This window comes from Stegodyphus dumicola, chromosome 7 (genome assembly GCF_044657685.1).
Source record: "Stegodyphus dumicola isolate Sdum_Otavi_A_Nest chromosome 7, ASM4465768v1".
Classification (NCBI taxonomy): domain Eukaryota; kingdom Metazoa; phylum Arthropoda; class Arachnida; order Araneae; family Eresidae; genus Stegodyphus; species Stegodyphus dumicola.
Window position 1 is genome coordinate 173,477,023 of NC_140774.1, and position 25,857 is coordinate 173,502,879.

Sequence of the window (25,857 nt, forward strand, 5' to 3'; positions counted from 1 at the left end):
AATATTCGAAATCTTTGGGAATGCATGCAAGCAGAAAAGATGTTATATCTGATACGTGCATTGCCAGATTTAACATATTATCTTGCGCATAACGCATAAAAACTGCCCCATATTCTTGAGTTCAGGATCATTTTCTTTATCTAATCATGACTATGTCACGTTAATTTTAAATCTGTTGTCTTACACATTCTGGCACTCATTTTTCAATTCCTGGCAGTGTATACATTTTTGAAGCTAATGCCATTTTACAGAAATTTTTAGTTCTTGGCTTACAGATTTTTAAAATATTTCGTTTCATGATTTGGAAACGTATTCGCACTAATTCAATAAGTTTAAAATGTAATTTAATTGTAGTTTGAAAAGAATCTTACCTGTCATTGGCGCTTTGAGATTTTTTCGTTGGTAGTTCGTACCCGAGACCCATGTTTGGGAATTATTTCAACTGTTTTGAAACTAATTATTTCTCGACTAGACTCCTTTGTTTTCGACAGTTCCGATGCTTTTTCAAAGCTTTTGAAACGGAATTTGGTAGTTTTCGTTATTTTAACGGCTTGTAAAAGATGCTGGTCACCTTTTGAATCTGAAAATAGAAATGAAATCTTTTAAAACCAAAGTTTTAAATATTGCAGTAAATACATACATAATAATTACAGAAAATACAGCAGAGCACTTATATTTTCTCATATATTTATGGAATTCTTTAATTTAATTCTTAGTTTGGTACTATTTCCTTAGAGCGGCGTCAGTTAAAAATGAAGATAAAATGAGAAGAAAACAATGCTACAACAACACGCCTGACGCCAAATATCGAGGATCGAGAATTTAATGTTTGAAATATCGTGGTTCGAGATGTCCAGTTTTCGTTTGAAATATCATCACACGTTATTTTTTTATTTTTTGCAATATTTCGAATTTTTTTTTAGTAGGATGGACTACACAGTTTTGGAAATTACGTAATGACGAAGAGGCTGCTATAAGATTCCTTCAGGAAAAAAGAATAATTCATGGCAATTGACTTTGTTCTCAAAATCATTCGATGAAGTTAACTTTTGACTCAAACAAAGCGCTTATATGGCGTTGTTACGTAAGTTCTTGCTGTGGAGGGAAAAAAAAGGGGGGGATTGAGAACCAAAACATGGTTTGAAGGCTCGCGTCATTCTTTTATCTTCGTTTTACCTATCTGTGGAGTTAGGAAACGACGTCGATTGAATTTTGTTAACTTCAGTTAGAAATCAGCCATAATACGACAATAGTTTGGAATAACTTACTTGACGGAGGTATGTGCAAATAGGTTGATGTCTCCTAAAAGAAATAAAATTGGTGGGTCCAACAAAATCGTCGAAACAGACGAAACTCTTTTCACAAAAAGAAAAAAACAACGTGGATATATTGTTTTGGAACAATGGGCATTCACGGGTTTTTGCCGGGAAAACAAAGAATGTTTTCTGGTCGCCGTTCCCGAACGTTGTGCTACAACAATGATGACTGCCATTCAGGAAAACAAGCAGTATATATTTTCAGACTGCTGAAAAGGATATAAGAAAGAGGAATAAAGAAATGCTGGGTATGAACATTTCACTGGGACTTATAATTTTGTATACCCCGAAACCGGATGCCATACTGTGGAAAGACTGTGGGGCAGTGTTAAATGGAGAATTAAACTTCAGCGGGCCACTGCTCATCACCATTTAGAGTCATATTTGATGGAATTTATGTGGCGTCGGTTATATTCAAAAACTGAAATATTTTCTATAATATTGAATAATATTTGTAATTTTATACCACCTGTTTAGATTGAATTTTCTTTCGTTTTGTTATTTTTTAATCTATATGTAGAATATTCTAGATTAAAAAATTAAAAAGAAAAATTTCCTTTTTTTTTTTAAGAATTATGAAATTTAAAAAAAATTACTTTTTACGGAAGTAATTTTTTTTTAGTCTTTTGGTTTTTATTATTACTTTGTAATTTTAAACTTGGAAACAACTGGTGGGGAAAAAAAAATGGCGTATTTTTAATTGACACCGCTCTTAGTTTTATAACTAAAAACTACTGCTGCAACTGCAACTTAATTTCTGAATAAACGTAATACACATAGTCCTTAAATTTTTGCATGAAGTAGAAATTAAAAAAAAAAAAAAAAAAAAAAAAATTATACACAAAATTTTTCTTGACATTTGGCTCGACAGATTTTAAGAACCCTAATGGGGCAAAGACACTAAAGTTTATAAACTTTCTCCGGGACTAGAACTACTGTCTAATGTCATTGAATCTATCGCTATACCAATTAATCTATCACTTTACCAACAGAATGGCTATTCCATATGTTTACTCTTCTCTGAATAGTAACACACATTTACACAATTAAGCCAATGGACTGTATTATGCATTATTTTTAGTCACACTTAAAATGCAATAAACCGCACTCAGTTTTGACCCTCAGATTACATCTTTAAAACACTAACAGAAACTTGAATATATCCCGAGGCGGCTGTAATCGAGCAAACATAAACTTGAGCTTTATTTTACGAATTATTTTAGTTGCCATCACCTCAAACAACGAGTGTAACATGGTAGTTTTTATTTTCCCTTTGCTGAACTTTAAAAATTGGTTTTTTATGTGCAATTTCTTATGTTTCACACCCTTGTATCACAAGCAGTCATTATTTCCTCTAGTCTTTTACAAGGTCAAATTTTTCACCAAAAAACACATATCCCATAAGGGACAGGCATTTGTTATCATAACTATAAATAATTAAAGCAACTAGTGACGTCAGAAATATTTTTTAGTCTAGTCTTTTCCTTTTTTAATATCACTTTAGTCTTAAAAAGAATCTAATGTGGATATCACATTGCACGGACCTTGCACGGCCTATTAAATTATACACACTTTTTTTGCTGCATTTCATTTAAACTTAGTTCCTCGAATTTTATAGCGGCAAGGCAAAAAAACATAATATCTCAAAACATCTTCATTAAAAATAACCTAAAATACCAAATAAAGTTAAAAACAGTTAAAGAAATAATTTTTACAATTAAAATTCGAGTTTCTAAGGAAAAAAGGACAATTCGGCCAGCAGGAAGGAAGACAGATTTTCCGCTCTGCAAAAAGACACTGAATTTAGTGCACCAAATGAATTGACTGTTCTACTAAAATGTTTCAAATGTAAGCAAATGGTGACCTCGTTAGGCTTAGTACCACTTAACAACTTTTAAATTGTTGATAATTTTAAAACTATTGCCTGCAGATTAACTAAAGGCATAAAAACCTTAACAGGAACATAAGAATAACAAAATTCACTCAATCACCTTTAAAGCAAAAAATGCACAATTTACCAACATATAAGAATAAAAAAAATGTAAGCTCACCCAGCCGGGTAACAGAATAGATATATATGCGTTTAGTGCGACCGATTGTAACGACAAAGGGGGTGTGCATAACTACATGTTATAGCAATCTCATATACAAAATTTCAACGTTCTGAGGCTACTCGTTTTTGAGTTATTGCTGATACATACTGTCACAAAAAATATCTTCTGAATCCATTTTAAGTCCATCTTACAATCCGTTTTGGAAAAAAAAAAGCGTCCTTTACTCTGTCCGTACGCACAGATATCATGCAAGAACATCGTTTAAGCGATTCGAGAGCGGTGAAAATGGATATTTTCGTCGAAATATGATACCTGAAATCCTTCGCGATTACAATACTTCCTTTATTTCGTAAAAAGAAGTAAAAATTTATGTACTTTTAATTGTAATTAACGTTTAGACGATTTGTACAATTAATAAAAACTCTCTCTTATACCTTCTATTTTATACCTTCGGTGAAGATTCTAGTTTAACTAATTTCTAGTCATTTGAAACAATCAGTTTGCTTCAATGAGATTAAATTAATTATCTTTATTAAAATCTTATTTCGCGTTTATAATAATCAATATTGATACCTAAATATTCATTCAAATTATATCCTAATAGTTTGTAATAGCCGGTTTAAAGTAGTTTCGTAATATTCACAGATAGTACAGTTTATACACTTATTGCCGGGAAAGAGTGTTCAACAATTGTTGACAAGTATTAGGTGTTAATAATTGGCAACAGCTACTTACCAAGTAAACATCGCTTTTGATCCTCTAAATTCGTTTGCTTCCGCTATTTATTTGTATGATGAAGCTTCAGCACTATATAGCTTCAAGCTCTAGAATTAATAAACCGACCTTCGCGGAAAGACGTAATAGATATACGACATTTGTCTAAGGAATAGTTCTAGAGACTTGCAAACACGTTTTACGCTAGCGTCTTTGAACGGAGAGGTCAACGAGCGTGAGTGTGATCAGAATTTAAAATGAGTTAAAATACCGAGTTTGAAAGCACAGAAGTAGAAATGTGTATTTCAAATTTCTCAAATAAAATTTCGTTAGATTTCTGAACGAAAAACAGTCCTAAAATTATGTAAAAAAATATACGTAAAAAATCAATAAAAAAATCTGAAATGTTTCAGATTTTAAATTACGTCCAAAGGGGCGTTTTTTAACATTTTGTGTGTTACCTTTCTTTATTAAATATCACGTTCCTCCCACTTAAACCATAAGATCCAGTGCAACAGCAATATCGCAAAATAGTTTTAAAACGAGCATATCTTTAGAATTTCCGATACAGAGACTCACGCGCTGGAGATAAAAATGTTTTTTCTGCACAACGTTGCCATTGCTCGCTTTGAAATCCTTGAGTTTGTTAATCAAAAATTCGTCAAAGTTTTAAAAAATAGGAAATCGATCATAAAACAAATTTCAAATTTCAAATTTGGTCTTCCACATGCTCATATTCGTTGGAGGATTACGTTATTCAAAATTCGATGACTCTATGTACCGTTGTTTTATCACAATACGAGAAATATACATACATTTATGCAGATTTTTCATTATTTAATTTCTTCAAATATAATGCAGGACTCTAATATTTTATGGCAACAGTTTGAAAAGTGAACCGACATTTATCCGTCCGACGCAAAATGCCAAAACGAAACTAATAGTCCTTCGGGATTCAAATCCCTTTGGACTAAAAAGGGAAATCTGTCAGATCAACATGGTTATTATATTACGTTTTAAATACAACAGAAAGTAAGCAACATAGTTAATAAGTCAGAAAAGAGAAAATGAGAAATTTAATAATATTGCAAAAAATCTGTAATTTTACTGCGACCCGATTTTCTTCTTTTTTTTTTTTTAGCCCAAAGGATCGTTAAGAAAAAGGGTTATTAGTCTCGAAACGGCATTTTGCTTCGGTTCATTATAAACGACGTATCACATTTTAAATTGTTGCCACCAAATATTATCGACCTCTATTATGTTTAAAGAAATTAAATACTGAAGATCCTGCACGAATGTATGTTTGTTTTTTGTAATGTGAAAAAACGACTGTACGAGCCATCAAATTTTCAAAAACGTAATACTCCATCCGGACATGGGCACCCGGAAGTCGGAATTTTGAATTTCGAATTTGTTTTATTATCTATTTTATATTTTGTCAAACATTTATGAATTTTTGATTAATAAACTCAACGATTTCAAAGCGAGCAATGGCAACACTGAAAAAAAAAAAAAAAAAAAAAATTCTCCAGCGCGCGAGTCTGTGTATCGGAAATTCTAAACATATGCTGTTTTTAAATATTTTGTGATATCGCTGTTGAATCAAATTTTATGTAGTTTAAGTGCGAAGAGCATGATATTTAATAAATAAAGGTAACAGACAAAACGCGTAATATAAAATCTAAAAGCTTTCGGGTTTTATTTTTTATTTTTTTCCCAGATTTTAAATACTTTTAAACTTTTTGAAACTTTAATGGCCCACTCCAGAGCGTAACCTGAATTTTTTTTTTTTTTTTTCTGTTGTTTTTCAATAAAGAATGTTAATTCGGTTAGGTAAGTTTTGCTGCGCTATACTGTAATCCGCCGAGAGATTGCGTTGTAAAAAAGCAGTCGTTAGAGGGCGCAAAAATTGAAAAGTGTCAGGCAACGAGCTCGAACGAATGTAATGGCGATGAGTCACGATTCCCCAGCTTACAGCTATATGTATGCTACATGTAAATAATTAGTTCCTATAATAAATTAAAGGTAATAAAATGTGCGACATTTTTGATGAGTCATACAAAAGAGAACACATCATCATCTAACAGTATTAAATACAGTCATCTAAGATAAACAATTTAAATTCCAAAAATTATGGATTCCTCAACCATTTACTCTTCAGATATCTAGGAGAAATATCTGGGTAATTTTTTATAAATATTTGTCTCAAATTTTTATGTAGAAAACTTAAATGTAATTTCGCGTATCTGTGCTGTTATTCCAAAATTTTAAGGAGATTTTTGGGTTTAATAATAATTTTATGATACATAAAATAAAAGCTTTATTTTCAAATATTGTGTCTGTCTGCTATTTTGAATGTCATGAATTATTCATGGGGCGAAGATAGAATTTCTGAGTTCTGTTTTTGGATTCTTTTTGCCCGATTTCGCTTTTACTTTAGGTAGAACTTTCGTGAAAATGAAAATACAAATTTCGCAAAACGACATGGTATCCTAAATGTTTAAATTTCACTAGCGAAGATAAAATTTTATAGCTACTGATAACTAACTACTACTCAGTACTAAGTGTACTGAGACTTCTAATTAACTACTGAAACTAATAACTACTAAGACTACTAATTAACTATCTGAAACTACTAATTTACTAACTACTGAAACTGCTAACTAATTAAAAGTAACTACTAGCTGCTGAAACTACTAACTACTTAAACCGCTAACTAAACTACAAACTGCTAAAAATATTATCTACTGAAATATAACTGGTTTAGACTGCTGAAAACTTTAACTTTGAAAGTTTATAACTGCTGAAAAATTTGTACCCAAAATATTAGTAAACGAATGAATTTAATTGTTTAATACATACTTCAAAATTAAAATTTAATCTTTTGCTTCCAATCACGAAAACACGTGTTTGAAAATCAGTTAAAAAAGAAATTCTTTGAAAAATTCGAGTGTAAATATCTCTTTAACTACCGAAACTATAAATGGTGTTACGCTTTGTAACAGAAATTCACTTTTCTACTTCTCTTAAGCGTTAAATCGAACATGAAAGTTTTAAATTACAAGAAATATATTACAGGAATTAAAAGAAAAATCATAAGATCAAGGGGAAAAAAAATCCTAATTAAAGTATTCCTTTATTCCATGCGGCACTTTATTGGGATTTTCTAGCCTTACTCTTCTATTTATTACGCTATATGCTATTCTTATTTTTATTTTATTTATAATCTTATGAGTTACAGTACATCATCAATTGGAATGTGGTCAGGCATCAAGTAAGAATTTAATGTCGAGAGGTAAGTTTACTGACGAATCATTTGTGGCCTTGGAAATTTAGAGGTAACGTACTTTCTAAGGCCAGCGGTAAAACCTGCTCTAAAATACGTTTGCGTTATGACGCATTTGTTTAATATGAAGACAAAAACTGCACGTACATGACAACGTAAGTTATATAACTTGTTTTCAACAAATCATATCATTTGTCATCAGAACTTGTTTTCATATGCTTAATCTTTTATAATCTGAAAGTGTTTTTGGAGTGTAATTGTAATAGCAGCACACGCCGAGATTCTCACGCGTCTTAAAATTAGTAATGAGTATTTCACTGAAAAAAAAAAAAAAAAAAAAAAAAAAAAAAAAAATGATTGTTTTAGAAGTAATTAGGCTTTTATACTTTGTAATGTTCCAACGTAGAATTTACAGCTAAATGTGTGGAACCTTGAGAAGCGAATAATCGGTAAGCGAAATAATCTCTTGATTCAGAAAGATAGAAACGTAAACTTGGGATATTACTCTTTATTGCTCAAATATCACAGTCGGTCCTCTCTCAGGACATACAGAAAAGCCTCTTGTTTAGTACAGAAAACTTGGGCTTGAACTCAAGAATACTAAGAAATAAAACTTAAATAAACTTAACTAAAAAGATACAGCCGAAGCTATCAAAATTCTATAGAGTTGGCTATAGGAGTATATTTAGATGAAATTTTCATGGAATTTGAGATTTAATATTCCTGAGCTTTCTGCATGAGTAACGTGAATACAAACGAGTTTCTCTTAGAAAGTCTTCCACGAAGCCATCTCTCTTAAGAACAGCTCTTACATAAATGCCTTGTAGCAAGCTATCTTAAAATAACTTTTACTTTCTCCCTCTTTTTCGCATGCTTTCGTGGTGTAGCTTGAAGCATACTCGACACATGTTCGAGAGGTCCAGGGCACTGCACATTTTTCACCCCTCCTGCTTCAAAATAACATAATGACTCAACATACTCTTTAATGAAAGTTATTTCAAGCTCCAACATAACTTAGTTTCCTATGACTTTAATATATGCATATTCTGTTATTATATGCATATTCTGTTATTTATTAGTTATCATCCAGTTATTGAGAATAGCTTTTAATACCTCAAATGTGTTAAGTTTACGCTTATGTATTTTTAGATTGCCAATAGATGGCGGTAGTGTTTGCGAAAAGAAACTGTGATGTCATAATTATGTATATGTATCAGTTCGTCTTTGGTGTTCGTGAATAAACGTTGTGTGGAATAACGTTCCTCTGTTTATTACTTTACATTTGATCCAGTCTGATTTATTAGAGACTTACACATATTTTGTTTAAAATGAAATGTTATCTTCACTACATGAAAAATAAAAATTCCTATCTTGGCAAAACAGGAAATTGCTATTAGTCAACAAGGCAAAGATCTTTTCATTTACCTTCTTGTTGTAAAAACGCGTTTAAATCAACTTAGCGTAGCGAATTATTTACAAATAATTTGTAACTCTTAATAACAGTTTCTAAGCTTTGGTTAATTGATTAAAGCAAAGTACACTAGGATTAGCGAACAAAGTATGCGAGCTTAAGAAAAAGCAGCTCTTTGTGGAGAACTTTCTGAAGGAAATTGGTTCGCATTTATATTTGTTTTCAAAACGTGTTATTGGTTTTTTTATACCATCAGTTTAAGTTAGGCTATTAAATTATGACAAAGCACACGAGGGCTATCTACCTAAGGGTTAGATAAGACTTCTTAGCAGAAACTAGTTCGTATTCACGTTACCACTTTAAATAATAAAAGACGTTTCTGTCGCCATATAAATGTATTACAAAACTTCCAGCTTAGATTCCTGGGTAAATTTTGATCTGCATTAAAAGTAAAATCTAGTAGTAAGGAAAAATTTCTTTTTGATTTATTTAAAGAACTTTTTAGTGATTTCTATATCTACATGCTAGCATTCAAATAAAGAAAAAATCAGAATCAAATGCTTACGCATTAAGTGTAATCATTTAAAATTTATTTTATTTAATGGTAAAGATTTGGTTTTATGAGGTAACAACTATAACTATTATCCTGTTATTTTCATTTAAAAAGAGATTTAATTTCGTGGCTTAGTTCAGCTGACATAATTCAGAATTTTCATAATTTATATTTAGTTACGAATCGTAGGTTCGTGTGAATGACTATTACATTTTTCTAGGAAATTTGGGCTTTTGAGTGATTTTCAGTGACGTCTTACCATAGCTGAGAATTACAAGGGTTATAAAATGAGTTACCGAGGACAAAATTTCGTGTGTTGTGCTATACGTTCGAGATAGTTTGGAGTAAAATATTCGAACTTGGTATATGGTTGGGAGGCTGACAAACGGCTCAGAAACGGAATTCAAGTATTGTTTCTAATCGGTAATAAAATTCTCGCTTGTTTTGATCTGAAATAGTAAGAGATACTGTTGATGGTTGAAGCAAATAACATGTTAGTATAGTTAAGAATTTGTCGAGACTGTGCTAATTTTGTCTAGCCGTAGCTAATGTCTCAAAATTAGAACTGTGGTGAATACAAGCGTGAATATTTCTCACTGTAAATTTCGTTGCTTAAAAAAAAATCAAATATTTTTTAGTGATTATATTACATGCATGAACGAGAAAATATTTAGTCCAAAGGGATTTGAATCCCGAAGGACTATTAGTTTCGTTTTGGCATTTTGCGTCGGACTCATAAATGTCGGTTCACTTTTCAAACTGTTGCCACAAAATGTTAGAGTCCTGCATTATATTTGAAGAAATTAAATAATGAAAAATCTGCATAAATGTATGTATATTTCTCGTATTGTGATAAAACAACGGTACATAAAGTCATCGAATTTTGAATAACGTAATCCTCCAACGAATATGAGCATGTGGAAGACCAAATTTGAAATTTGAAATTTGTTTTATGATCGATTTCCTATTTTTTAAAACTTTGACGAATTTTTGATTAACAAACTCAAGGATTTCAAAGCGAGCAATGGCAACGTTGTGCAGAAAAAACATTTTTATCTCCAGCGCGTGAGTCTCTGTATCGGAAATTCTAAAGATATGCTCGTTTTAAAACTATTTTGCGATATTGCTGTTGCACTGGATCTTATGGTTTAAGTGCGAGGAACGTGATATTTAATAAAGAAAGGTAACACACAAAATGTTAAAAAACGCCCCTTTGGACGTAATTTAAAATCTGAAACATTTCAGATTTTTTTTTTTTTTTCTCTTTATTAAAATGTGTTAGACTTTTTAATTGACTGGCGCTTTGGTAAGGATACGTACTTGAGCCAGTGCCAGCTTTCCGGTGTTACGCTAGAATCTAACCAAATCGGATCGATTCTTTTAACTTTATTATTCCATTATCATTTAGTGAAAGGAAAATACACCTAGGGTGAGCTTTTCGCATATAATCGTTTGTCATCACTCCCACTACCTAGTTCAAACAAACGTTTTCACTAATGAATTCATTCGTATGAAAAATGTACAAATCTTGAACCGCCTAAACCTACGAGACACAGAGTTAGGACTCCATACTTGTTGTTGTGACTTATCTCACTTGTCTGACAGAAACATCAGAACAAGCCTATGAAATTCGTAGTGGTAAGAAGTGCAAGATTTCGCCTGTCGTTGGCAACAGCCTTGAGCACCATATAGGAGACAATACAACTGGGCCTCATACTTTACCCTAAATTGTACCTTCAACTGGCCCTAAATAATCCTATTATTCCTCCCCCATATAACCAGATAATGCGATGCTCAGAGTCCTTAATAGAACGTTATATCTAAGATATTGCCTCGTAGACAGCATAATGGTAGGGGAAGAGGGATGGAAAGAAGTCCGAAACTTTAGTCTGAGGTTTAATACTTCGAACAGTTAGCGAATAATTTTCATAAAGTTAATATAGTATTTAAAAAATCTGATAAGGATACCACATTGACTTCCCTGTGCGGCTTATTAAATTATATACATATTTTGCTATACTTCATTTAAACTCATTTCCTCAAATTATTCTAACTTGAATAACCGATCTCTGCCAATTTTATGTCCAGATCGCCAAAAAGTCATGTAGGTACATGAAAATCGAAAGGCATTTTCAATTTTAAAACGTTAAAAGCATATAATAAGCATGTAAAAAAAATATTAACAGAATTATTTATTTGTCTTGTAAACATATTTTGTTATCAAATTCCAGTTTATTAGAGAAAGTGTGCGTGTGATTATGGCAAAGCCTAGAGGGCTATCTGCCTAAGGGGAGGGATGCCTTCGTGGATGACTTTCTTAGGGAAACTGGCTCGTATACACGTTACACGTGGGAAAAACCACGAAAACGCTCATGCAGCCAGCCCGTTCGCGGGATTCGAGCCTCGGCCCGAACTACCAGTGTTCAGCAGCTTTACCGCTCGGCCGCTGGTGGGCCTTGTTAGAGAAAGATTTTATTTACTTGTGATTAAAATAATATACTTAGAGTATTTGATTTTAGAAAATATATATGTAAATTTATAAATTAAAGTATGTTAATCAGCATGCCTAAAAATTTCTGTTTTTAAAACGTCAAAAGTAAAGAATTAATAAAATGGGCCGTAGAATTTGGCAACAAAAATGAAGTTATATTAGATGACTGGATATTTTAACTTAAATCATAATAAATGTAGAATTATATTAAGGTACGAATCTCATTTATATTTCATTAAGTTAAGAATTTTACATTAAATTGCATTATTCAATTAATTTAAATTACTTAATTAGTTAATTTTACATTAACTTATTTAATTCAATTAATTAAAGAAATTTACATTAAATTACGAAACTCATTTTAAAATATTTTTTTAATTCAGTGTTTTCTACAATCGACATTTTTAATCAAAAAATATTTTACGTTTTATGAGAGTTACATCACTTATTTCTTTAAAAAAGGAAGGAAAAGAGGTTAAGTTAAATATGCTTTCAACTGAATTGACCTATTTTGCAGTATTTCTGTTTATAAATTAGTCTGATATTATCAACGGCAGCTGGGTCATCAACTGCTAAAGATGCTTTTAAACGCATGAAAAGAAAAGGGCATGTAAATGGCGTACTTGATATTCTAACATATCTAACGATCTTACTGAAAAGGGAGATTACTTAAGCTATTGCATTTTTTACTTCCTTGTACGAAGTAAAGTACGAAAAGAGTAGCCTCATAACGCTGAAATTTTGTGTATACGACTGCTATAACCTGTAGCTTGGACACATCTCTTTTTGGTTGTAAACGGCAGCACCAAAAGTATGTAAATATATATATGTGTATATATATCCACTTTGTTACTCGGCTCGGTGAGCTCACTTGCTTTTTATTCTCATATGTTGATTAAACTGCGCATTTTTTGCTTTAAGAATGATTGAATTATGTTGTTCTTATGTTCTGGTTAAGGTTTTTATGCCTTTAAATTATCTGGATGTAATAGTTGTAGAATTATCTGGATGTAATAGTTGTAGAATTATCAATGATTTAAAAGTTGTTCAGTTGCGGCTAAGCCTAACTTAGCAGCCATATTTGTTTACATTAGAAACTTAGCAGAATAGTGAATTAAGTCAGTTTCTGCACCTTCAGTATCTTTTTGCCGAGTGGGACCAAATGTATACTTTCAGTTTTGTCCCTAGAAAAATCTGCTTTCTTGCCCACTGGCCGAATTGCTTGTTTCTGCGAGCAATTCGGCAACTTTGCGAGCAACTCTAATTTAAATTGTAAAAATTGTTTTAATTCTATTTGGTGTTTTATGTTTTTCTGTATTTTTCAATTTTTAATGAAGATATTTTGAGGTTTTATGTGTTTTTGCTTTGCCGTGAAGGGAGAACTGAATTAATTGAATGAGAAATGCATCTCTAATAAAATTCGAGGATATAAGACGAAATGAAATGCACCAATAAATTTGTATAATTTAATAGGCAGTAAAAGGAAGTCATGTGGTGTCCGCATCAGAATTTTTCTATTTTCTAAAACTGAAAATTACATGCGATTTTCCCGTGCTAAGTATGGCAGCGTTTACGTCCTGGACATGAAAATGGCATGTACCCCATTTTCAAAGTTTTCAAGAATCCTGTATCGAGTTAAATGAGTGGTGTAATTTTTCCAGTTATATTAGCTTGCTGCAGATCTCAGGTTACGTGATGTTAGTTTTTTTAAATTTCTGTCTTATCTTAAAAAAGGCGAATATGTGTGCCATAGACGCAATCAGCTAGTTGATGTTCGCATTTACAGCGTGTTAAGTGTTACCATACGATTTTTCTATATTCGCTATACTACAGTATAAAGTCCGTAATCCGGACTCGTTGGGACTTCGGCGATTCCGGATTAAGGGTTTTTTCCGGATTATAGATCACCAATTTAAATCTGGTAAGATGGCATGCAGAAATTATACAATTGAAAATATGAAATCGTAATTTATGAAATAAAGAGCAATTATGATCTAAAGGGTATCAAATTTTAAAAAAAAAAAAAAAAAGCTTAATATTTATTTGTTTACTTTATTAAACATTTCTTTCAATGTAAGTTGTTTAAGTTGCTTTGTTTTTTGTGCGTTTAGCACAAAAGCATGCGTAAAGCATACAAAAAAAGTTTGTGGCTTTGAGGTCCGGATTATAGATCATTCCGGATAATGGACGTTCGGATTACAGACTTTGTACTGTATTTATATTTGGGATGTAAATTGATGATAGTGTTCGAATGGTTTGCTCTGGATATCTTCATCTGTAAAAATTGTTACTCTTGTTATAAAAAATATTCCAAATTTTTGTTTAATAATTTATTAATTTATTCCTTTATTTGGCTCTCCTGTCGTGTTTATGCACAAAAAAGTCAAAAACATGTAAAAAACGAGTTTTATGAACGTTTACGAACACTGGAAAATATCAAAATATTTAATTTAACTATTCTCTCTTTTGAAGTTCTGCATAACAACGATCTGTAAAGCAATTTAAAATGGAACCCTCTGTCTTAAGACTTTTATTTGGAAAGTAGGCGAGGTGTTATTTTCACGCATTTAAAACTGAATTTTAAGATTCTAATAATGCAATCCACAGAATGTTATTGTGATCTAAATTTATGATTTGCGTTCTGTAAACTGTTTTGATGATAGTTTTAAGATATTATGAGATGAATGAGTGTTAAGGCAGACATCAATATCTTGATTAATACGATTCAAAAAGATGAAGATGGGGGAAAAAAATGGCTGAAAAAAAGTAGGGTGAAGCTACAAAACTATGTGTAGCAGCAGTTGGCGGTATTAAAAAAAAAAAGTTACAATTGCGTATCTTTCTTATTTAGTAAAGAGAAACACTGAAGAAAGAACTTCAATAATACCGTTTTTATTTTAAATGTTTTGGCATTTCTTTTTTGGCTGCCTCGAGAAAATAAAATCTTCAAAAAAATAAAATCTGAAAGCTTTCAGATTTTACATTACGCCCAAAGGGTTTTTTTTTTTTTTTTTTTTTTTTTTTTAACGTTTTGTGTGTTACCTTTATTTATCAAATATCATGTACTTATACCATAAAATTCAGTTCAACAGCAATATCGCAAAATAATTTTAAAATGAGCATATCTTTAGAATTTCCGATACAGAGTCTCACTCGCTGGAGATAAAAAAAAAAAAAAAAAAAAAAAAAATGTTTTCGTACAGTGTTGCCATTGATCGCTTTGAAATCGTTGAATTTGTTAATCAAAAAGTCGTTAAAGTTTTACAAAATAGGAAACAGATAATAAAACAAATTACAAATTAGAAATTTGGGCTTCCAGATGCCCATATTCGCGTGGAAACGTTCATTATTCAAAATTTGATGGGGCTAGGTACCATCGTTTTATCACAGTTAGAGAAACATGCATACATCAATGCATATTCTTCATTATTTAATCTCTTTAAATCTAATACAGAGCTGTAATATTTGGTGGCAACAGTTTGAAAAGTCAACCGACGTTTATCGTGAACCAACGCCCTTTGATATATTTTATTTTATTAATACGTTTTATTTTAAATGCTTTCACTTTCTGCCTGCCATTTTGAACTACTGAAACATGATTGTAACCTCAGCACCAGTTGAGATCACAAAAAATATTACAATTACAAAAAGAAAAGATTATGTTTAAAATATGCATATGTACATAAGAAAATAAAAGTAAAATTGGTATTTCGAATTTACACTATTACAGACGCATTCAGCCAGACGAAGTCTGGCCGCGTAGCTGCTAGTAATAAATAAAACAATAAATAATGAATAATTAAAATTAAAGAGGTAATTAATATATTAGCAAATTAAAATTAATTAAATAAAAATAAAAATTTAATCAAATCAAATTATTAAATTAATACAAATTAAAATTAAATAAATGCTAATGATAAATATATTAATAATAAATTAAAGTGAAATAACGCAATATAGAAACAAAACGAAATAAACGAAAACTGATCAGATTAAGAATAACAGGACACTAAATACAGATTTGGATTAATTGACCACGCGATTAAAGTGCTTCCTTATTTTGGCTTCTTATTCTTTTAAAGTTTTATCGACAGGATGAACAGATATACCCATAAATATTCCTCTTCCTAAAGTGATGGCATTTGGACATAAGAGAATTCCCAATATTTACATTTTCCATATATTTTACTCATCTGATGGATAGAGCGGCGTGCATTCAATAGTTATTGCTATCAGTGTCATTTTTAGAAACCGGTTCAACAAATTTTCGGATAATATAGCGATTTATTTGGGTAATAAAATGTCGGAATTCGAAGGCGGGCTAGTATTAAATATACTCATAATCTCTCCTTCCTCAGACGATCTTCAGAAAAAAATCGTCTGTCCGAGGAATCAGACAAGCCGCATCTTAAATTTCATCAATCTTCCAATTTCTCATCTTAAATTTCAAACTTTTTGATTCAATATATTATTGGAATTACGGCAGTTAATAAATACAGTTGTTTCTAAATGTTCATATTAGAGAAACAACTCCTTTTCTCTCATTTAAGTCAAATCAAAGGTGGAAACTGACTAGGCTTTAGAGAGAATACCATTCCAGACGCTTAGACTGAGTAAAAATTAGGCTTAATACATTGAAAATTAAGCCCAGAATAGGAAATTCTGGATGCTGTTCAAAGAATTACTCAGATGAACATTAGAAGTGAAAAGAAAAGGAATTATATTCTTTTATATAGTTTATATTGTTCTACAGCATATAATTGTAATAAACTTTCGTAGACACTGAGAAGCTAAAACTTCACATGATATCTTTTATTGCGATATTCACTTCATTGCGATAAAAAGAAACGAACCCGCAATACTTCGAGGTAGGTCTGTACGCTTAAAATATATTCTTGAGCAACAAAATGAAAGTTTAAATTTTTAAAGAAGTCCGTTTATCGATTTTAAATGGCCAATTCGTTAAACAGTTATTATTGGAAAAGAAGATAAAAATTTTACGACATATCGAATGGCAACATTCTGGAAAATAAATAGCTATTTGCTAGGCAAATAGAATGTAGAATCTAAATTAATGACTTTATGTCTTATGTCAGATCTGTCGCCAAGTCGGGTGGGTGGATGAAAAAATAACTTGATAATATAACGTAACGTAACAACTTAAACTTTGGAGAGACTCCGTTACAAATACGTTGCATCAAAATAAAAATATAAATTATTAAGAATTACATATATTTCTTTTAAATAGCTAAGTTTATAGAACAATTTTTATTTTAATGTAACAGAAAAGTAGGGATCGTATGCTATGTGAATGGCAATACTTTTTCGAAACGGTTATTTGGGCCACTTGGTTGCTAAATGCGCAGCTAAGGTAACAGAACAATAAAAATGAAAGGAGTAAGCTATAGATGTTTTTAATGTCATTAATAATTTCTCATTTCTTACATTTCAATTATTTAAAGTTAGAAATACTTCTACGCCTCTGAGCTTGTTTAATTTGAATTCAAAATTTAGGAATTTTGTCCAATGATTATTAAAGTGAATAAGACAATTATTGAGGTCAATGATTAATTAGAGATACAAGATTATTAAGGAAACATGATTATTAAATGTAAGAGATTTTGCTTAATATGATGAATATAGTTTGTAGAGTTCCTTTGCAAATGCTAAGTTACAGTTGAACGTGAAGAATCTTAAGAACTGATAAGCGAATAATCGTTTGAGTTCGTGTGACAAGAAACAAGATGGAAGGGTAAATAACCCTTTATTATTCAAATAAGATTTAACAGAACTCCGTCTTGGAGTGTACAATAAAAGCCGACACTTGGGTTTGAACTTAAAAGGCTAAGAAGTAAACTAAAACTAATCTAAACTAAAGAGCTATAACCGAAGCTATCAAGATTCTAACGGAGTTGGCCCCTTAAGGCTAATTGACTGCGAAGCTATCAAGGGCCTAATGTACGGCCGAGCGTGATAATAGCTTATGAGAGAGTAGCCTAAAAAGCCGACCCGTGCAGACAGAATACTTGGTAACTAAGATCGAAGAACTTTGCGGTTAAATACCGCTCTTCCTCATTATGTATTCAGATGTGATTCTAAAACTACGTTCTGGTCGGAAGTAGTAAGTTGAAGTTAAGAATCGACAGGAAAGGAACTTTAACTTAAAATTTAACTGTTAATAAAATTAACATAATCCTTACAAGTTGTTTTTGAAGTTAACAAATTTCATTAACTTTCAACTGGTATGTTACGAATTCTAAGAGATCTTAAACTTTTTACCATATTTTTGTTTTAATTTTCTCAAGAATGTACTGAGTAGGAAGAAGTTACTTTAAGAAAAGGGCTTATAATATAAAAAATGTACATTTAAATAAACATTTGAACATTTTGAGATTATGCTTAAGTTTAGCAAACTTCAAAGAAATTCGATGAATTACTAATTTTTCTTGAATTACGTAAATACCAAGTTTTCTCCCTTTGAATCTAATTAGTCTGTTTTAGGTGATGACAATTTCTTTAGAGACTGTTTCTAAGAGTTTTAATGAAATATTACCTTAAAAGTGAGTGGGAGTATTGAAAGAGGGGGAAGAAAAAAAGAGACTCCTGTAATTCCGAAGTATTATAATGCAGCCATTTATTTAAGAATTCCTCACCTTTATTTACTATTCTAAAACATTTTATTTCTAGAATAAAATGTTCTTAAACAGCAATCTGGAGCAAAGAAACAGAAGAAAACATTTATTGGGTTGGCAACTAAGTAATTGCGGATTTTTTTTAGAAAATCAAAGACAATTTTTTCATGGAACTAAATAACTTTATTCTGTAATGTATTGCTCATTTTGATCAATGACCTTTTGCCATCTTTCAGGCAGCATCATAATCCCACGTTCATAAAACTTCTGGTTTTTATTAGCAAAAATCTGAATCAGGTACGATTTGACATCATCATCATTATTAAAATTTTTACCATTCAAGGAGTTTTGTAAAGAACGAAAAAAAAAAGTAATCAGATGGTGCAAGGTCAGGACTATATGGTGGATGTGGCATAACATCCCAACCAAGCTCCAATAATTTTTGCCGAGTGACCAAAGATGTGTGTGGCCTTGCATTGTCATGATGGAATACAACACCTTTTCGATTTGTTGATTCGCGCCGCTTTTCTTCAACTGCATTGTTTAATTTCGTTAGTTGTTCAATGTAGATATCAGAATTGATCGTTCGGTTGGGTGGTAAGAGTTCAAAGTAGATAATTCCTTTGTAATCCCACCAAACTGATAACAAAACCTTCTTTTGATGAATATCAGCTTTTGATGTTGTTTGAGTTGGTTCACCTGGCCTGCTCCACGATCTTTTCCGCTTGATATTGTTGTAAACAACCCACTTTTCATCGCCAGTTATCAGTCGTTTTAAAAATGGATCATTTTCATTACGTTTCTTTAGCAAATCGCAGCTGTTAATGTGTTGCGTTAAATGTGTTTCTTTCAGTTCGTGAGGAACCCATGTATCGAGTTTTTGAACATAGCCAAGTTGTTCTAAGTGATTTTCAATGCATGTATGTGATACATGAAGCTTCTCTGCAATCTCACGTGTTGTACTGTGACGATCCGAATCGATTATTGCTTTGATTGGAAGACCAGAGCGTTTTTCATCTTTGAGTGAAAAATCACCAGAACGAAAGAACGAAATTTGGCAAACCAATTTTGACACTGCCGTTCTTTTAAGGCTTCGTCACCATAAACAGCACATAACTTTTTATGAGCTTGCGATGCGTTTTTCCCTTTGCGGAAATAAAAAAGCAAAATATGACGAAAATGTTCCTTTTGATTTTCCATTTTTCAACGAACGCCAAACGAAAACTACGCAACCGATCAAAAAACTTTTTTTACTGATTGACAGCTGAATTGCCAACTATCAAATAACAAAATGTGTTTTACATTTGTACTACGTCTGCAACCCTAAAAATTCAACTGAAGCCATCTATGAGTGAAATCCGCAATTACTTAGTTGCCAACCCAATACAGTAAGACCCCGCTTAACGCTGTTTCGTTTAGCGCTGTTTCGGTTTAGCGCTCTTTTATTTCAACCCGGGGATTCTCCGAAATTGTGCGCAGCGCTAGGTTTCCAAATAACATATCCGAAACAGTGTAGTTGTGTTTCTTGCTTTTTATCATTTGAAACAACATTTGTTGACATTATTGTAAGTTTAAATTTGATATATAATACTATAACGTATTTGTATATACAGTGACAAATATTATGATCTTTAGTTTTTATCATGGGTGATAATAAAAAACAAGAAAAGAAAGCAACCAGAAAAAGCATTTCACTGGAAACACAAATGCAAGTGATTAGAAGATTAGATTCTGGTGAACGTCAATCTGAAATTAGCGCTGCATTGATTTTGGCAACTTCAACAATAAGGACAATTCTTAAGAATAAAGAAAAAATACTGTCATCGGCAACTGCAACTACGTCAAGCTCTGCAACTAGAATTACCTGTTCTAGAAATAACATTATAGAGGAAATGGGAAAACGACTGTCTATATGGATTGACGACGAAATTGAACGCAATATGCCATTAAGCCAATCTATCATAATGCCTTCTTGACAAAAAGGCAGAAAATTGGAAACCCAGAATAGACTGAATGATCTAACTGAGAATTTTATTTGTTTTTAAAAATATATGCGTTTATATTGGTTTTATTTTTGTAAGAAATAAATGTTTGATTTTATTTTTATTAAAAAAAACATTATTAAATTTAATGCCTAACCATTTTTTATCCGTCTTCCCCTAACCCCATTATTTACATGTTAAGATAGCCTCGCTTAGCGCTGTTTCGCATTACGCTCTACTTCGATGGAACGTATCCCCCGCGTTAAGCGGGGTCTTACTGTATTTCAATTTTAACAGTACTCTGTGAAATATCGAATTTATTTTTAAATAAATACAGCAAATTTATGGATAAAGCTTTATAACAATTTAGAAATTCAATACGCAAACTTATTGAAGTTTAAGATTAATATATTCATTTATGATTGACTATCTTTCCAATAAAAGATTTCTTCTCTTTTAATGTTAAGAGGATAATTTTATTGATTTTTAGAATTTTATCTTGCAAATTTACTAAAAAGCTACTGTTAAGAAAAAAATGACTTGAAATTTATCTGCTAGTATCAGCTTCATTTACGTGAGAAAATGTTACAAATTAGTAAATTTAAAATAATAAAATATTAGTATCATTCAATAAATATTTGTAACTGCATTTGTAACTGGCAACACTAATAGTTCACTAAAGAACGTCTTAATTAAAAAAAAGTGTCGAGAATGAAAAAAAAAAGACTGTAAAAATGAAATTAATTGTTTTAGCAAATTTTATTGACATAAAATTCCAAAGTGAAAATATCTCTTTGGAGATCAAAGGTATATCTTGCTTTCATTCACTTAATAAATTTAATAATTATTAGTCCAAAGGGATTTGAATCCCGAAGGACTATTAGTTTCGTTTTGGCATTTTGCGTCGGACTCATAAATGTCGGTTCACTTTTCAAACTGTTGCCACAAAATGTTATTGAGTTATGTTATTATTGTTAATGAGTCCTGCATTATATTTGAAGAAATTAAATAATGAAAAATCTGCATAAATGTATGTATATTTCTCGTATTGTGATAAAACAACGGTACATAGAGTCATCGAATTTTGAATAACGTAATCCTCCAACGAATATGAGCATGTGGAAGACCAAATTTGAAATTTGAAATTTGTTTTATGATCGATTTCCTATTTTTTAAAACTTTGACGAATTTTTGATTAACAAACTCAAGGATTTCAAAGCGAGCAATGGCAACGTTGTGCAGAAAAAACATTTTTATCTCCAGCGCGTGAGTCTCTGTATCGGAAATTCTAAAGATATGCTCGTTTTAAAACTATTTTGCGATATTGCTGTTGCACTGGATCTTACGGTTTAAGTGCGAGGAACATGATATTTAATAAAGAAAGGTAACACACAAAATGTTAAAAACGCCCCTTTGGACGTAATTTAAAATCTGAAACATTTCAGATTTTTTATTTTTTTTTTTTATTTTTGTTTATAAGTCTAAAACGATACGTGCTAATAATAGTTTGCCGATAGAACATTTTGTCCTTGAGCTTCACTTATTTATCGAAATACTTTCTTGAGAAAATATCTAATATAAATATAAATGGTATATTTTTCTCTCGTTTAAATGTCCGTTTAATATCTACTTTCTAAAGCTATGCCTAATGAAATAGCTAATTGAAGATATATATTATACAGATAAAAGTTATGAAACTGAAAACACTATGAGCATTTTTCTTCACTTTAAACTATTCACTTTTTGCAAACTTCAGATTCCTCTTTGTATACAAAAAGAGTACAGGCTAAATTTTAACATTGCTACGAGACTTAAACTTGTTTGGTTTGAATTTTATTACGTCTGTGATAAAATTTTAGGGCTCTGTAAATAACAGTATACTTCCTGAGGAGGCCCACCTGTGGCCGATCGGTGTAACGTCGCTGAACGCTAGTAGTTCGGTTCGAGGTTCGACTCCCGTGCACGGGTTAGCTGCATGGGATTTTCGTGGTTTTTCCCATGTGCAACATGCATATGAGCCAGTTTCCTTTAGAAAGACCTACTAAAACAAGTACCAACTAAAACAACTTGCTTCAAAATCTTGGCAAGATTTGTGGAACAATGTTCCACAGGGAAGACGCACGTATAACTTGATTCCCAATGTAAGCTTCCCATCTCTGTACTGGAATCCTTCACTAAATTACTTTATAACAGGACATGGACCCTACCCCACATATTTCTACGCAAGAAATTTGGCAAATTCTGATATCTGTATATGTGGGGAACAGGGAACTCCTGATCATTACACTTTCTCATGCCCCTTAACTGAGGATATTCACATAAAATCCCCAAGAACTGACCTCCTGGCATTCCAAAGGTTTTTAATTAAAGATAAACATCAATATCCAAAGTTTCAGAAAATTATGCAACGACTCTCTTCCTACGACCTAGATCTCTGTCAAGTGTAAGTCCACATACTGCTTAGTAAATTTTTACATGCTGTGATTATGGACAAAATGGCTTCGCTCGTGAACTTTATAAAGTGCAACAAAACCAATATATCTGAAATAACCCACGGATACCCACCTCTTTAGCATTATTATTACAATTCATTTTTACATTGTGTTGCCAGTACTAATTATAATTATCTCATTATGTTTATCTGTTTATTAATTGTGATTATCTCCCATTTTTGTTGTACCAAATCAGATGCTCAATTTATCTTGTGAATCTCAAATTGTATTCCGACTATTTTGTAATCCACTTATGCCCTACACCATTATTTTTAATAAATACTGGATGCGGGGCGTACTGTGGGATTGCCCGATGTACCATAATAGGCAAACTCTAGACCTTTTGGAAAGCTTCAGTATATGCAAATTCTCATAATACTTGCAATTCCCCCATTTTCTTTTTAAAGAGTTAGTATGGGAAGGCATTACCAGTTGACCTATTATACATCGCTGGTGTCCTCCATACTTTTACCTTTACCTTTAGAAAGACCTCCACGAAGGCATCCCTCCGCTTAGGCAGACAGCCCTTGAGGCTTTACATACCCAGTACTTTTTGAGAATGCTACTAAAACTTACAATAAGTTCGTAGTTCGTAGAAATGATTAATATTTTTACTTCGGATAAAATACATTCATTAGTTAAAATGGCAATCAGTAGGGGCACTGGAAGCCTTATCATGCTTGCTAAGTGCTTAAGTTTAGAAGTACGACCCTATTTTACTTGGAATATCGAAGAAGTGAAGTTTTTTATATGCCCATCCACTGTTGGTCCACCCGTTGTGTACCTACCCACTTTATGGGAAATCATATAAATTAACCTGAAGATTTTAATTTCAGTTCAGTATGATTGGCCAGTCTAGGCTGGTTTGGATCTCAACCATAACATTTTAATAATTGAGCAACATTATTTGTATTCTGCCCCGAATTTTAATTATTTGCCACACATTATACAAAACCACGCGCGTCACTATTAAACGTAAGAGATTTATTTGTTTCGAATTAACGCCAGTGTTATCAAAGATGCACGATTTATTAATTGTGAATATATGCATGCCATTAGTAAGGTAAATAATTTATTTGATTAAAATTTTGTGTGCTGTTAGAAAAGGTAAGTGATATGTTTATTTTGAATTTATGCGTGATCGTCAGCAAAGTTAACTGGTTTAATTACTTTGAACTTAGTTTTATCATTATCATCATCCAAAAGTAAAGAATTTTTTAATTGTTTACTTACTCTCTTCAAGGTACGTGATGTAACTGTGTGAGGACTTTCAGTTCTAGCACGTTTCCACTGTTTCCTTGGCGGCTTCCTTTCGCAGTGCTGAGGTTATCAAAAAGGAAGCGACTTCTGAACGCCAGGTCCCAGCTAAGGCACTCGGCTTTTCGCATAAGGCGGCCACGCTTGGGGCTTCAGGATGAAAAAACGATGAGAATCCACACCAGTGAGACTTCTCAAAAGATTCCTTCGCAAAACCACTTCCCAAATTGACGAGGTAGAGGAATTCTCTGTCTTTGACGAGCTCAACTCGGGCAGCTTGTACCTCGGCTATCGAAACAGCTGATGGCGGAAGGGATGCTAAGTTTGTTCTCTGCAGATTTCACCGCAGCTAAATAAATTGCATTTCGGATGATAATCTCTCCCTTCTAACCTGGTAGCGAACGCTCCGCTTTAGAACTTGTCGTTATATATCTCTCAAATGTGGCCTTCGCCTCTGATAGGTCAACTGCGGTGCCTCATCTCCACAGATTAATGTGGCAGATAAGAGGCTGTCCACAAATTGCGTTCTCGTATTTGGTAATTTTAATGCTTTATCTTCCCTGCAAAGACGAAAATATCATAAATAATTAATAATACGAAAAAAAGATTACGTGACCTTCATATGGCATGCGTGAATCTGATCTTTTAGTTTGGACTTTGTTTATCTGATGCAATTCTAATTTAGGAAAAAAACGTAAAAGACATTTACTCGAAAAATTTCGTAGGACTGCACTTAACATTTTTAGAATATCAAAAACTTGAAACATAGCAATTTCAGTAAAGGATGAATCGAGACTGAGTGAGTTTAAATACAAGATTTTTTGCAAGTGTAATAGATGCATTTAGATACCATACCAAGTGATATAAGATGCAGTATTATTTGACAGCTTTCAATCGTAAAATTTTCGTTGAGTTTAAACCTTCAGGGAATTTAATAATAATATAAAAATTGAGAATTTAAATTGTCTTTCCTTATTTATGAATCTTTGGTATTGAATGAGTTACATCTCTTTTTCATTTTAGGTAACATATTCTTTAAATTTCGCGTCCTGCGTATTCAAGGAGAAATGAGTCTGATTCCATTAAGCTGTTTAGCTAAAAATTAGTCCTTCTGAAGAAAACATTTAATGGGCGAATTGTCGGTTGATTTTACATATGAGCAGTTTTGACGATTAATGAGCTTAAAAGTTACTAACCAATGGACAAGTTTATACAGATAATGGATTCTGGTAGTTCGTCCACGGTTCGAATTACAAAGAACGGGCTTGCTATATGAGTGTTTTCGTAGTTTTAGCATTTTTCGCTGCAGACAGATAGCCACTGTGTTCTTCGCTATATTATAGTGGTACCCAAATGTTTTAGGATCTCGATCAAAATTTAATCCTCAGATCGTATTTTTTTTACATACATTAGGCATTATACACGGAAGGGGAGGGATGCGCCGTGGAGGCCTTTTTAAGGGAAATTGGCTCATATCCACGTTAGACATAGGGAAAAAACCACGAAAACGCTCATGCAGACAGCCCACCGGCTTTGACTTGAACCCCGGACCGAACTACCAGTATTTAGCGGCTTTACCACTCCGCGTCTGGTAGACCTCTCGGGCCCAAATTCTCAAAAAATTTAAGTTATGTTATGTTTGGGACACTGTTATGCAGTTTTTCAGCAA

The 25,857-nt window shown here is 32.1% G+C and overlaps 1 long non-coding RNA gene across 1 annotated transcript in view; it reads right to left on the bottom strand.

Moving 5' to 3' along the window:
* LOC118182521 (uncharacterized) overlaps positions 1 to 24,587 on the bottom strand; it is a 28,683-nt gene extending 4,096 nt beyond the window's left edge. Inside the window, exons 1-2 of the long non-coding RNA XR_015042244.1 lie at positions 24,165 to 24,587; positions 372 to 580 (exon numbers count right to left, since the gene is read on the bottom strand). This is a non-coding gene — a long non-coding RNA (uncharacterized LOC118182521). The remainder of the gene's footprint in view (positions 1 to 371; positions 581 to 24,164) is intronic.
* Positions 24,588 to 25,857: the final 1,270 nt, after the last annotated feature.